Source organism: Mustela lutreola, chromosome 4 (genome assembly GCF_030435805.1).
Source record: "Mustela lutreola isolate mMusLut2 chromosome 4, mMusLut2.pri, whole genome shotgun sequence".
NCBI classification, from domain to species: Eukaryota; Metazoa; Chordata; class Mammalia; order Carnivora; family Mustelidae; genus Mustela; species Mustela lutreola.
This window is the reverse complement of record NC_081293.1, coordinates 174,316,050-174,328,799: the sequence shown is the minus strand read 5'-3', so window position 1 is coordinate 174,328,799 and position 12,750 is coordinate 174,316,050. Positions and strand designations below refer to the sequence as shown.

Here is a 12,750-nt window from a genome sequence, read left to right as displayed (position 1 = left end):
GACCCCAGAAAGCATCAGGCACAAAAAGCTCTGAGCCGGGAGAAGGGGAAAGAACAACCGGCAGTGATCACAGAAGTGCCGTTTAGACACACCATCGCGTCTTTTGACAGTGCGTCGTAACAGCCGCCGTCCAGTGCTCCGTGACAAACTTCTTCACAGTCTCTCAGGGCATTTCCCCCCTCACAGTGTTTCTGTCGTAAAGGTAGTTTGTATGTAGTTGACCCACAGTAAGTCCAGAGTTGTTAGGGGCTTTCCCACTGATACACAGTAAACAAGTAAGCCCACCGGGGCTTGGGTTGGGTGTCCTGATCCCCAGCCTGCCAAGGCTGTGCTCCTTCCCCTGTGAGGTGTGAAGGGGTCACAGAGCGCCTTCAGGAAGGACAGGCAAAGGCATCGTGTAAAGTTGCACACATTCCCATTAGAGAGAGGAGAGAAGGGGAGAGTTGCTGTCTCCCACGTACCTCGCTTCCAGACAGAAACCTTCCCTTCCCACGTATTTGACATTCATACTGCTGCTCAACGGTACAGGCTGATGACTCTTGGAGAAATATTTTCCTTAAAATTAAATGCTCACCGGGGCACCTGGCTGCCTCCGTCGGTGGAACGTGGGAGGCTTCTTATTGGGGTTATGAGTATCGAGCCCCATCTTGGGTGTAGAGATTACTTAAAAATCTTTAAAGGGTGCCAGGATGGTGGAGTCAGTCAAGCATCCGACTCTTGGTTTCGGCTGGGGTCGTGATTGTAGGGTCACAAGATAGAGCCCTGGGTTGGGCTCCATGCTCCGTGTACCGCCTGCTTAAAGATCTTTTTCCCTCTGCACGCCACCCCCCCCCCCAAAAACTGCTCGCTTGCTTGCTCTTTCTTTCTCTCTCAGTGAAATCTTTTAAAAAGATCTTTAAATTTTTAATATAAAGAACTAGAAAAGAGGGGAAAAAATCAGTGTCGTCTAGGTGATTTAAGTGGATTGAAGGGGAAAGCTAATCTCCATTGAAGAATCTTCTGAAGTAACAGAGGAGAGGTTTTGAAGAAATGTAGTTCTCTTTGTTTGGTTGCATTTGGTAGCAAGTTAACAGGGTTACCTAGTAAATGTTCTTGGAGGCACTTTTAAAAGTGACTAAAAATGAGAAAGTCGGTTACATGTGCAAGAGCTCGAATGCTTGATAAGACTTCCAAGCAGTATTCTCTTGGGCAATATGATCCTTTTTTTCAGTCAGTTTGCACCATCTAGAGAGGAGTCGAATTCTGCCCAAGATTTGTCATGATTTTGTCATCTATTGACTGCCTTTTCCCTCAGAGGCTTTCTTCTTCACTCTGCTTCATTAGCTCCTTAAACAACTCTACAAAACAGACACTCTACAGAAGAGGTAACCAAGACTTCAGAAAAAAGTCAGTATGCTGCCCAAGGATGTGCTGTTGTTATTCAGTTCGGCAGACGTGGGATTTGCACCCCTGGATCTCCGTGTTCCGGGGTGCCCTGCCTCTGGGGCTATCTGATTCCAAGTGCTGACCTCAACACCTCAGGCACGTCGCAAGGGCCACGGGGTCACTTTTGCCAAAAGTACAGATATTTATTTAAGGAGGGCAAACGCTTATTACCAGGAGCCATTTTAAGCACTTTACATGTATCTATTTACCCTTTCCAATAAATGTTTCAATTATTGCTTTTCCGGGAAACTGAAGCAGGGAGGTTACTAGGCATCCGCCCAGAGACAGCTAGGAAGTAGGCAGTTACAACACACTATCTACCTGTTGAGCTGTTGTCTTATTTTCCTGAGTCTCCCTCCCTCCCTTTTCTTGGCAACTTGGGTAGTTAAATTTGCACTTGATTAAGATACGTGGGCATTTGAAAGGAAGTCGGAAACCGTAGGGCCCATAGAATTATAATGAAAGCTACAGATGTAACTTAAAATTTTCTAGTGGTCACATTAAAGAGGTAAAAAAGAAGCAGGAGAAACTAATTTTAATAATAGTTCATTTAACCCAATATATCCAAAATATTTAAAAATGTATTCAGCATACAAAATTATTAATGAGATATTTTACGTTCGTTTTTCATACATCGTCTTCAAAGTCTGGTGTGTATTTTACTCTGCTAGCACATTTTATAGCCCCATTGCAAGTACTTGTTTACCTGTGGCTGGTGGTTGCTGAATTAATTGGGCAACACAGATCCTATCATAAGGCTAAGAGTTGGACTCGAGAATCTGAATCTTTTTGTCCCCGCCCCGCCCACACACACAACATATCTCACAGTGTCAGATGTTGAAAGTGAATAAAAAAGTGACCTCCCCTCTCCCCCAACCCGTACCATGTCCCTCCCTTCCCTACTTTATTTTTCTCTGTGGCCCTTACGATCGAACACATGGTATAGTTCATTCATCCTTCGATTATCCTAGAATGTTGGCTCCACAAGGGCAGGACTTTTGTATTTCAATAACTGCTCTATCTCCTGTGCTGAAGACCGCGCCTGGCACGTATTTGGTACTCGGTAAATATTTATTGAATAAATGAATGAGTTTATGGCAGAGAGTGATCAGGCTATTTATAGCAGAGAGAACATCTGTAAACTGGCAAACTGGCTTGCAGAAGGTCATTCAAATCAATCACTGAATAACAATATAAAAGCAAAAACTAACCACTTAAAAATAATAATATTGGAAAAATTAAACCCGAATTTCATGCTCTTATCATGGGGCGGGGGGTGCGGGGAGGTGGTGGCGGTGAGACTAAATCTGAATCACAGAACCCAGAGGTTATAGAGAACAATTGCATTAGCAGTATTTAGCGGTCTAACCTGTTTCAGTTGTTTTTATCATTCAGCGGGATGCTCAGTTGGACTCTTAGTTCTCTTCCATCCTTGGGAATTCTTCGCATTCTCCATCTGCAACGCAAATTTGCAGAATAAAGGGATTTTACAACTCTGTAATAAATGAAATAAAACAAATGCTCTCTTAATGTCTTCTCTCCTCGGGAAATCTTTGCATTTGTTTCAGGAGAACAGGTAGTTCATTTTGAGAACTTAAAATGTCTAGAAAGCATTTTTTTTTTTAATTTTAAGAAATGTTTGAGATTTACATGGCTGCAGAATCAGCTAGTTTTCTTCCTTGATTTAATTTTATCACTACTGTTTATGTAATACTAAGATCCTTTTTACAGTATTTATAATATGGGGTTCAAAAAGTACTGAAACTTCATTTTCCTAATTGTGTCTCCTTTTTCTTTTTTTTTTTAATTGTATGCCTTGTTGATGCAAAGTAGGTCCTTTTAAAGGAGAATTAATTCCTTAATTCAAGGAATTTCTTATAGACCAGAACAGCAGTAATACATCTAATAACAGTCCCTGCTTTCTTCTGAAAACTATGCACCGTATGAGGACTTACGATAAAAGAGATAGACGGCTCCTACAGCTTGCCTTGACCTGAGATCTTTTGCATAGATTTGGGAATTAGACTTGTGGTGAATCTCAAAACATGGAGGTGCCCTAAACAAAAGGTAGCATGGAATGAACAGGCAAAGTCTTTGTACACTGAGGATCTGTCTGGGCCCTTTGGTTGCCAGGTTTCCAGGTCTAACCCCCAAGTGCTCTCATTTTCAAAGTCTCTGTTGAACAGGTAGAGATGCTTTCCCAGAGGGCCACACTGCTTGCTTTCTTTGAGAGAAGTTGTACTTTGGCAGTCCTTACGTCATTAGGATGTGTTTGCCATCAGGTAGCATTTTAATTTAGCACTCCATTGTCAGAGTGTAACGATAACTAATAAATAAAATCTGTTGTATAGCAGTGAGTAGATAAAAAACTGCACGGTGATGAGGATAGTTTTTGTTAGTGAATAATTTCTTACTAATATTTTTAGAATGACCCTTTTCTCTCATAAAAGTTGTATGTGTTATAAATTTGATTTAAAATTTTTTTGAGTAGTCTATGTTACAATGAATTCAGGTTACTAATGTCTAAGTAATAGACCTGCAATTATGCACTCCCATTAGAATTGATGATACTTGGACGGAGGTAATTTGCATATTGGAAGAAACAGACCTCTCAGGTTTAAAACTAGAAGGCAAAATGGAAGATTTAAAGAATTTCTTTGCAGCCTTTTTGGACAGCTTTGCTTGGACAGTGGGACTTTGGCATGAAAGTAAAACCTCTGTGACCATTTCTGCTTCTAAGTCACCTGATGATTTAGAGACAAATTGATAAATGTAATTTCTGGCTGCGAGAGAGAATGACTTATTATTACCTTTAAATTTTTTTAGAAAATCATAACTCTATAAAGGGCTTTTAGTTTATAAAACAATATGTATATATTGGGGTGCCCGGGTGGCTCAGTTGTTAAGCCACCGCCTTCGGCTCAGGTCATGATCCCAGAGTCCTGGGATCAGAGCCCTGCATCAGGCTCCCTGCTTAGTGGGGAGGCTTTTTCCCCATCTCCCACTCCCCATGCTTGTGTTCCCTCTCTAACTCACTCTCTCTGTCAAATAAATAAATAAAACCTTAAAAAAAAAAAAAAAACCCATTATGTGTATATAGAGTAAAAACTTGTTGCTTGAGCTGCATCATCTGGATAGGGATCAAATTAAAATTTATTTTTGTCCTATATGCAAAGAAAAACTGGATATTTTTCAGATGATCAGTGGATGCTTTAAATTACCTAAGAAGATAAATTTTTTTTCTGACAGCCATAAATTACTTTTATTCCATCATCTAATATGCAATTTGAAATGTTTGTTTTAAACTATCTTTTTCTCATCAATATATTGAGTTAAATGTCTTTCACACCACTCCCTTGCTACACCAGTAGCCTTAGTTTATATAATGTATATACCAGAGAGTATTACAACCATATGCTCTTTTATGTACTCTATGAGTGATAGGAATTTGCTCTGGCCATTTCCACAGCTGATCTGGAATGAATGAGCAATTGTAGTATGTTTGTTTGCTTCGGCTCTTTTCCTCACCACCTCACACAAGATGGCAAGCCCCAGTGTATAATTTGTGTTCACACCAATGTGTTAGCTCATGATAATGTTGACAGATTAATTCCTATGAATCAGGAGATGTTGGGACGTAATAAACAGGAGTTGCAGGGACTATTGACTAGAAGAGGCAAAGGAAGACATTGGCTTCCATCTGACAGGGTTTTGGAGCTGTGTGTGTGTACCTTCGTTTAGCTCATCGCAGACTTCAGACGCTGGAAGTGTGTTGTGCAAGTGTACATTCACTCTCTGAACACATGGGTAACCAATGACAGGACAAGTCAAGTGAGGCCATAGGAGCACCCGGGATACCAGTGGCAACATGATGGTAATGCTGGGAACAGTCTCGGGGCCACTGCACTCTCTACCCTCAGCTCTAGTGACCGAAGGAAGGACGAGGAGGAGTCTCAGCTCCAGACAAACTGTGGAGACGTTTAAGGACGCTGAGTGCCCTCACTTCTGAAATTGGTTCTAAATCTGCATTTCATTACCATCCTTCCTGATTTATCTGAGATTAATTGTGAGGAGGCATTAGTATTTGTCACTCGATTAAAAACAGCTGCTGACAACACTTTGCTGCTACCTCTGGTTTGGGCTTTCCATACCTCATGTTGGCGTTAACGTTGCCAGCACTGGAGGTGCCGAGGTGTTCTGTGACCTCAAGTAGTGCCACCTTTCCTTGACTTCCTTGACTCACAGTCTCTGTCATGAGTCATCCGCCCTTTCCTTCTTTATTTTTGTAGTGTGAGTTGTAATAGATGAGGACCGTCTCCATCAGGGATGGTCATAGCTAGTCCCATATTCAAAATGAACCTGGATGCAATCTTGACTGATGTTCTCTTTCCAAATCCAGCTCTCACAGGAACTTGATCTTAAGTACTTAAGCTCTAGGTCTTAAGTAAGTTTAGGGTATTCAAGAGCAGCCCCTTCCTTTCCACCTTGGAAACACAATAAGCCTCAGCTCTGTAGCTCCGCCCCTACACACTTTTCAACATCGCCGCTTACCTGTGTCTCCTGTTCCCCAGCATCAAGGGATGAGGTATTTTCTTCAAGGCTGACTCATCCACCTGTGATACTGATCTCAACTGCACCTACTCCTTTCTGATGGAATTTACTTTACTTTATCGTGTATTTCTTTCTCCTGTTCCTCCATCTTTCTACATATTTCCTTTCCATCTATAACCCTGGTGTCTCCCTAAATAAAGCTGCCTTACCCTGGCCTCTCCACTGCCTTCCATCTTCCACCCAAAGAGCAGCATATACTCCATTTTATTTTTCCTCACCTTCACTGCGCTTGTCTGCCCAAAGGAGTTTGGTTTCCAATCTCACCAGCCTGTCTCATGGGGAGTTACACTAGCTAGGAGTATGCCTGAGCAGAGTGACTGGGGCATTGCCTTGAGACCATCAGTTCCTTTCCTTTTGCCTTTCGAGTCAGTTGCAGGGCCTGGTATCTGTGGCATCATCAAGACTGGGCCCAGCTTTGCTGTCACGAGATGAAAACTGGGAAGGGCCTCGCCACTCTCAGGCAGGCACGCCTTCCCTCCTCGGCATCCCAACCTCCAGCCTAGTGAATTACAACCTAAGGGGACTCTTGGTCAAGTGCTGCAGCTTTGAATCTAACAGATTAACAGTGAATCCCTATGCTTAGGAGTTGCCGAATGGGTTAGTAGCAAAAGGGAATTATCCATATTGGTTCTGTACTCTAGGATCCTGTGCTCCAATGCTGAACTTTCCTCTATCCTTAAAGGACACAGGCAAGCTCCCGCCCATCATCTCATCCTGAGTTTCTCCAAATGGCCATGAGCTCTCAGGTCAAAATAATTAGATTCCTGAGGAGTACAGCCCCTATAAAAGACCGATGATATCTATCCTCTAGAATTTATTATCCTTAAGAGTGAAAATTTAAATTAAGCATGATACATATATTCAAGGACATGTAGGAAGAGTCTAGCAATATGATGCAGGGACCAGAAGTCATGAAAAACCAAATGGAAATAGTAGGTATGAAAGTAATAAATGGTTGTAAGAAACACTGGATACAGGATGAATACAGCTGAAGAACTTATTGGTCCTCTGGGAGATGAGAGTGAAGGCAGCAGGAAAGGCAAAAAGGTGTAGACAATGTAAAAGGGAATTTTTACATGCAATGTCTTCTCTTGGTTGATATATAGTTTTAAGAAATCTGGCCTCATGCTGATAAGTGATGTGGAGAATAGAAACAGATCGACTTTCATCAGAGTAAGAAAAAAATTCAGGTAAATAGAGTATGAAAGAAAAATAACAAGATATGAGATGTAGAAAATAATGGAAGAGTATTATGAACAAAGACAAAAATCGAGAATTTAGATGAAATTGATACATTTCTTTTTTTTTCTTTTTTTTTTTTTAAAGATTTTATTTATTTATCAGAGAGAGGGGGGGGGAGAGAGCGAGCACAGGCAGACAGAATGACAGGCAGAGGCAGAGGGAGAAGCAGGCTCCCCGCCGAGCAAGGAGCCTGATGTGGGACTCGATCCCAGCACACTGGGATCATGACCTGAGCCGAAGGCAGCTGCTTAACCAACTGAGCCACCCAGGCATCCCGAAATTGATACATTTCTTAAAAAACTGTGTCTGTGTGATCAACACAAGAAATGAATCTCAGGCCCATCAGTTTTAAAGAAATTTAAATAGTTGTCAGAACCCTGCCATTCTGAAATCCGTAAGCCTGGTTGGTTTTGGAGGTGAGTTCTACCAAATTTTTAAGGAGCAGATCCTATCCAAAATAAGTTCAATGAAATGGAAAATGAGTGAAAGCTGTCCAGTTCATTTCATCAAGCAAATACAATCTTAATTCCCAAATCTGATAAAGGGAGTTGAACAAAGGAAGATTAATATAAGCCCATTTCATTATGAGCATATATGCAAAATCACTAAGTAAAAGCTCACAAAAATCCAGCAGCTTTTTGGGAAAATAATCAATGGGGATCAGGAAACTAACAAACTAAAAGCAAAACTCGTATTTCAAGAGATGTAAAAAAAAAAAAAAAAAAGTACGTGAAACAGTTCAGTGCTAACATGATTAAAAATTACATTATTAGCATCCTAGAATTCCTTAACTTTATTAAGCCCATATAGAAAAAAACCTAAAGCAAATATTTTACATAATGAAGAAAGTTTAGAGGCATTCCCCCTAGGATTAGGGACGAGTACTTACAGAATCATTGCCACAACACTGAGAGTCTTGGACAACAGTAAAGAAATGAAAAAAAGTGATTCCAAAGAATGGGAAGAGGAGATAAAGCTATCGTTGCAGATGGAAGAAAAAAATAAAAAGCCCATCATTGCGGATGAAATGATTATCTCTCTAGAAAATCCAACAGGATCTACGGAACCTTTTATTTATTTATTTTTTTTTAAAGATTATTTATTTATTTATTTATTTGACAGGCAGAGATCACAAGTAGGCAGAAAGGCAGGCAGAGAGGCAGGCAGAGAGGGAGAGGGAAGCAGGCTCCTTGCTGAGCAGAGAGCCTGATATGGGGCTCGATTCCAGGACCCCGAGAGCATGACCTGAGCCGAAGGCAGAGGCTTAATCCACTGAGACACCCAGGCGCCCCTATATGGAACCTTTTAGGTAAGAGTTCAGTAAGGTTGCCAGATGTAAAGTCAACCTGCTAAAATCAATACCCTTTTTCTACACTAGTGGTTCTCAAATGTTTGGTCTCACAAACTAGTACACTCTACTAGTCAAGATTCAGATCCCAAAGAACTTTTCTTTAGATGGATTGTACCTACCAATATTTATTATAATAGACATAAAACTGAGAAATTTATGAAATATTGATGTTTATAATTAACAATAGGAAACTCATCACCTAAATCGCCAACTCATCAACATAAATCGCTTTTGAAAAAAAATATTCTTTGCACACCTCTTTAATGGTTGTCTTAGTTAAACACACCCGGATCCTCATAGGTGCTTCTTGCATTGAATTTACTGCAATATCTTATCTTGGTTGATATATAGTTTAAGAAATCTGGCCGCATGCTGATATGTAGTTGGAAAGGGAGGAGTATTTAAATAGACTTTTTTAAGTAATTGTGGGTTTTCCTCTGTGATATTATACCAAAGCTTGGCAGGTGGTAATTTCTTCCAGGTTAGTTGCAATGTAGAATCTGAAAGCTTATCAGTGAATTTTTCATACTATTCAATCCGGTTGGTGCATCATCTGCTTTGAATAGATCTTTTGCCATGCATGATTTTTTTTTAACACAATGAAGTAATCATTTGGAAACTACTGATCCACTGAGTTAAGATCTTCTTTTTTTTTTTTTTTTAAGATTTTATTTATTTATTTGAGAGAGAGAGAGAGAGACAGAGTGAGAGAGCATGAGAGGGGAGGTCAGAGGGAGAGGCAGACTCCCCATGGAGCTGGGAGCCCAATGTGGGACACGATCCCAGGACTCTGGGATGATGACCTGAGCTAAAGGCAGTCGCTTAACCAACTGAGTGACCCAGGTGCCCAAGATCTTCTTCTTAGTGTTAATATATCAAAAAGTCATCTTTATTAATATCACCTGCCTCATCAGAAAGACTTAAAGTCTTCGGAGACTGTCAAGTTCATGACAGAAGTTTTCTAAAATTCTAGTTTTCTTTGAAACCTTTAATTTTATAATTACAACAAATACTGGTTTTTTAAGCAACGGGTTGATTTCATTTTTTCAGAAAATGCTTCCAAATATTCCCAAGTCTAAATAAGCATACTTTGTCCATCAGTAGTCTTTTCAACTAGAAATGGTTCTCTGAAAAGAACAGTGCCCCTCCCCACTCAAACAATGACACACTTTTCCTTTAGACAATCATTACACTTCAGTATGTAGTCATGCTTGGTGCAAAGTTTTCATTTTGTCAGTTATTTAAAAATGTATACTCAAGGACAGAGATTCAACAAAGCTTATTTTACTGTTTTATCAAGGACTTTCGCATAGAAAACTGGCTTTTTTCTGGTGTGTGGGGGGTAAAGAACCCAGCAATGAGTAGAATTTAGCACCATGGCCTTGGTTCATGCTGACATAAAGTCGTTTGACCTGCTGTTGCTTTTGTACCATCGCTGTAAATATCAACAGAGCCAAAAAGACAAAAAACAATCTTAGTATTATGAAAATAATTTTGACCTCACGGATCTCTGAAGAGTCCTGAGGATCCCCACTGGTCCATGGACCACAGTCAGAGAACTACTGCTCCACACCATAGACCAACTAGCTAAAAAATATAAACAAAAAGTGTCTTTTACAGTAACCAAACTACAAGGCAACCAGGAATTGAGTTTGCCAAAAGCATGTAAAATTTCCTAGATCTCTAAAGAAACATTTGAAAATCAAAGGTTATAGAGAGCAATCTAAGTAGATACAAGACGGGGCGCCTAGGTGGTCTAGTAGGTTAAGCAACCAACTCTTGGTTTTAGCTCAGGTCCTGGCCTCAGGGTCATGAGATCGAGCCCTTGGTCAGGGCTCTGTGCTCAGTGTGGACCCTACTTAAGATTCTCTCTCCCTTGTCCTGCTCTCTCCCCTTCATCCCTGCTCACACATGCTATATCTCTTTCTCTCTCTCTCAAATCTTAAAAAAAAAAAAAAAAAAATCAATATAAGATGGTTCATGCCCTAAGAGGGATGACTTGATAGCCTAATATATAAGCTCACTCCCAAATTAATCTATAATTCACTGCGGAGTCGCATCAGAATTCCAGAGTTGTTTGTTTGTTTGTTTGTTTGTTTGTTTAAGAACATGACAAATTTAAATGGAAGAATAGAGGATATTGAATAAATCAACTTTAAGGGGAAAAGAATGAAGGCTTGTCTTGTCCTGACACTACAATTACAAAACCTTCACCAAAGCCTGTGAAGAAGAATGTAGACTCATGTACAAATGGGAAAAGCCTGCTATGCTTCATCTCTGATAAAGTGGGAACATAAGTCAGTGAGGAAAGGATGGGCTGTTTCAGAGATGAAGTTAGAAAGAAGGGCTTACTGGGGCGCCTGGGTGGTGCAGTCGGTTAAGAGCCTGACTTTGGCTTTGGCCTAGGCTATGTTATCGGGCCTGGGAGGGAGCCCTGCAGGGGGCTCAGCACTGAGATAAGAGTAGGCTTGAGACTGTCTCCCTCTGCCTCTCCCTCTGCCCTTCCCCACTGCACGTGCGTGTGCACATGCTCTCTCCCTAAAGATATTTATTTATTTATTTATTTATTTATTTATTTATTTGAGATTTTATTTAGCAGACAGAGATCACAAGTAGGCAGAGAGAAGGCAGAGAAAGGGGGAGGCAGGCTCCCCGCTGAGCAGAGAGCCCCATGAAGGCAGAGGCTTTCACCCACTAAGCCACCCAGGTGCCCCTAAAGATCTGTTTTTCAAAAAGGACTTCTACATGGAAAAAAACTAAATCATCCTCTGACAGAAACATGGTCTCCAGAGCGATCAGAGACCAGAGATCAGTGTAATGAAGTAAATGTCAACCACTATGGATTTAGTATTTCTCTTTATGGTGACTATCCCCAACGAATGTTTTTACCTTTTCATTTTCCGTGCTGATTTTCAAAGCTTATCTGATACCTATTTGAGTTGAAGCAAAATTGCTTTAACTTTCTTGTAAAACATAACATGTTCCATTTTAGTTACTTCATTCTCTACATAGAATTGTCAGCTAACCATCTCTGCTTGAAAAAAAAAAAATTCTTAGCCCCCTCCAAAGTGATGCCTTGAAAGCTCTATGAATCCCATCAATTCCCAGTTGCAAGAGGAAAAGATTCGTAAAATAATCACAAAAGAGTGCATCAGGAGTTAGTTAATTGAATATATCCCAGATTCCCCAGGATCTGGAAAAATCTATTCTTCCCAATCTTTTCTTCAGTGAATATTTGTCTTCTGTAGGGATTCTAAGCGAGAACATAAACACCTCCTGAGAAAACAGAGCATTTATGTAATGTCTCCTTTGTCATGCCCCTGACTGGGAATTATTCCCTCAGCCGTGATCTGTCACACTCTGAATGGCTCTTGCTACAATCTTGTCTCTTTCCTCTGAAGATGCATAGAAATCTCATTACAAGCGTTCAACACCTGTTCTCTAAAAGGTCTCAGAAAGGATGTCAGTTTACTCCGCTCACTTGACAATGTGTCATATATTTGTGGTGTGTGTGTGTGTGTGTGTGTTTTACTTGTATATGGATTGCGATGCACAGATAAATGCAGTCTTGACGTGGCAAGTTTTCTTTCTTTCATGAGCAATTTGATAGAATTTATTATCCTCCATATCCAGAGTTTGAAACCGACTGGTTGGTGACCTTTTCATTTATTTATTAACGTGTGTCGGCAGGTAAACTGAGTGACCTAGACCAGTGTGGCTCGTGCAGCACCTTGTTAATCTGAGTACTTCAGATGTATTCAAAAGTCTTTTCCAATTGGACAAAACCAGAGTAATGCAAACTGACAGATTTCGCCTCTTTATTCTCCCCAGAGTTTGTTAGGACTCACAGCCTGGGCAGATGAGAGTTCATTACTTATGGGCCCATAACTAAGTGGCCATATAGCTTCAAGCACTAAATGAAAAGGCCTGATCAGTGTTTGGAATGTCAGATTTTTTTTTTTTAAATTTCGGAAAAATGAACCTGTAAAATATTCCTGCGGTATGTTGGTTAAACATATGTTCATTGTGGCCAGCAAACCTGGGATGTTAAAACTGTAGAAATATTCAAAATATCACTAAGCCCTACCCTCCTCTCTACACCTGGTCTTTACACCTGTCCA

General features: G+C 40.5%; 1 protein-coding gene across 21 annotated transcripts in view; it reads left to right on the top strand.

Moving 5' to 3' along the window:
• CADPS2 (calcium dependent secretion activator 2) overlaps positions 1-12,750 on the top strand; it is a 533,537-nt gene that overhangs the window by 418,980 nt on the left and 101,807 nt on the right. The window lies entirely within an intron of this gene.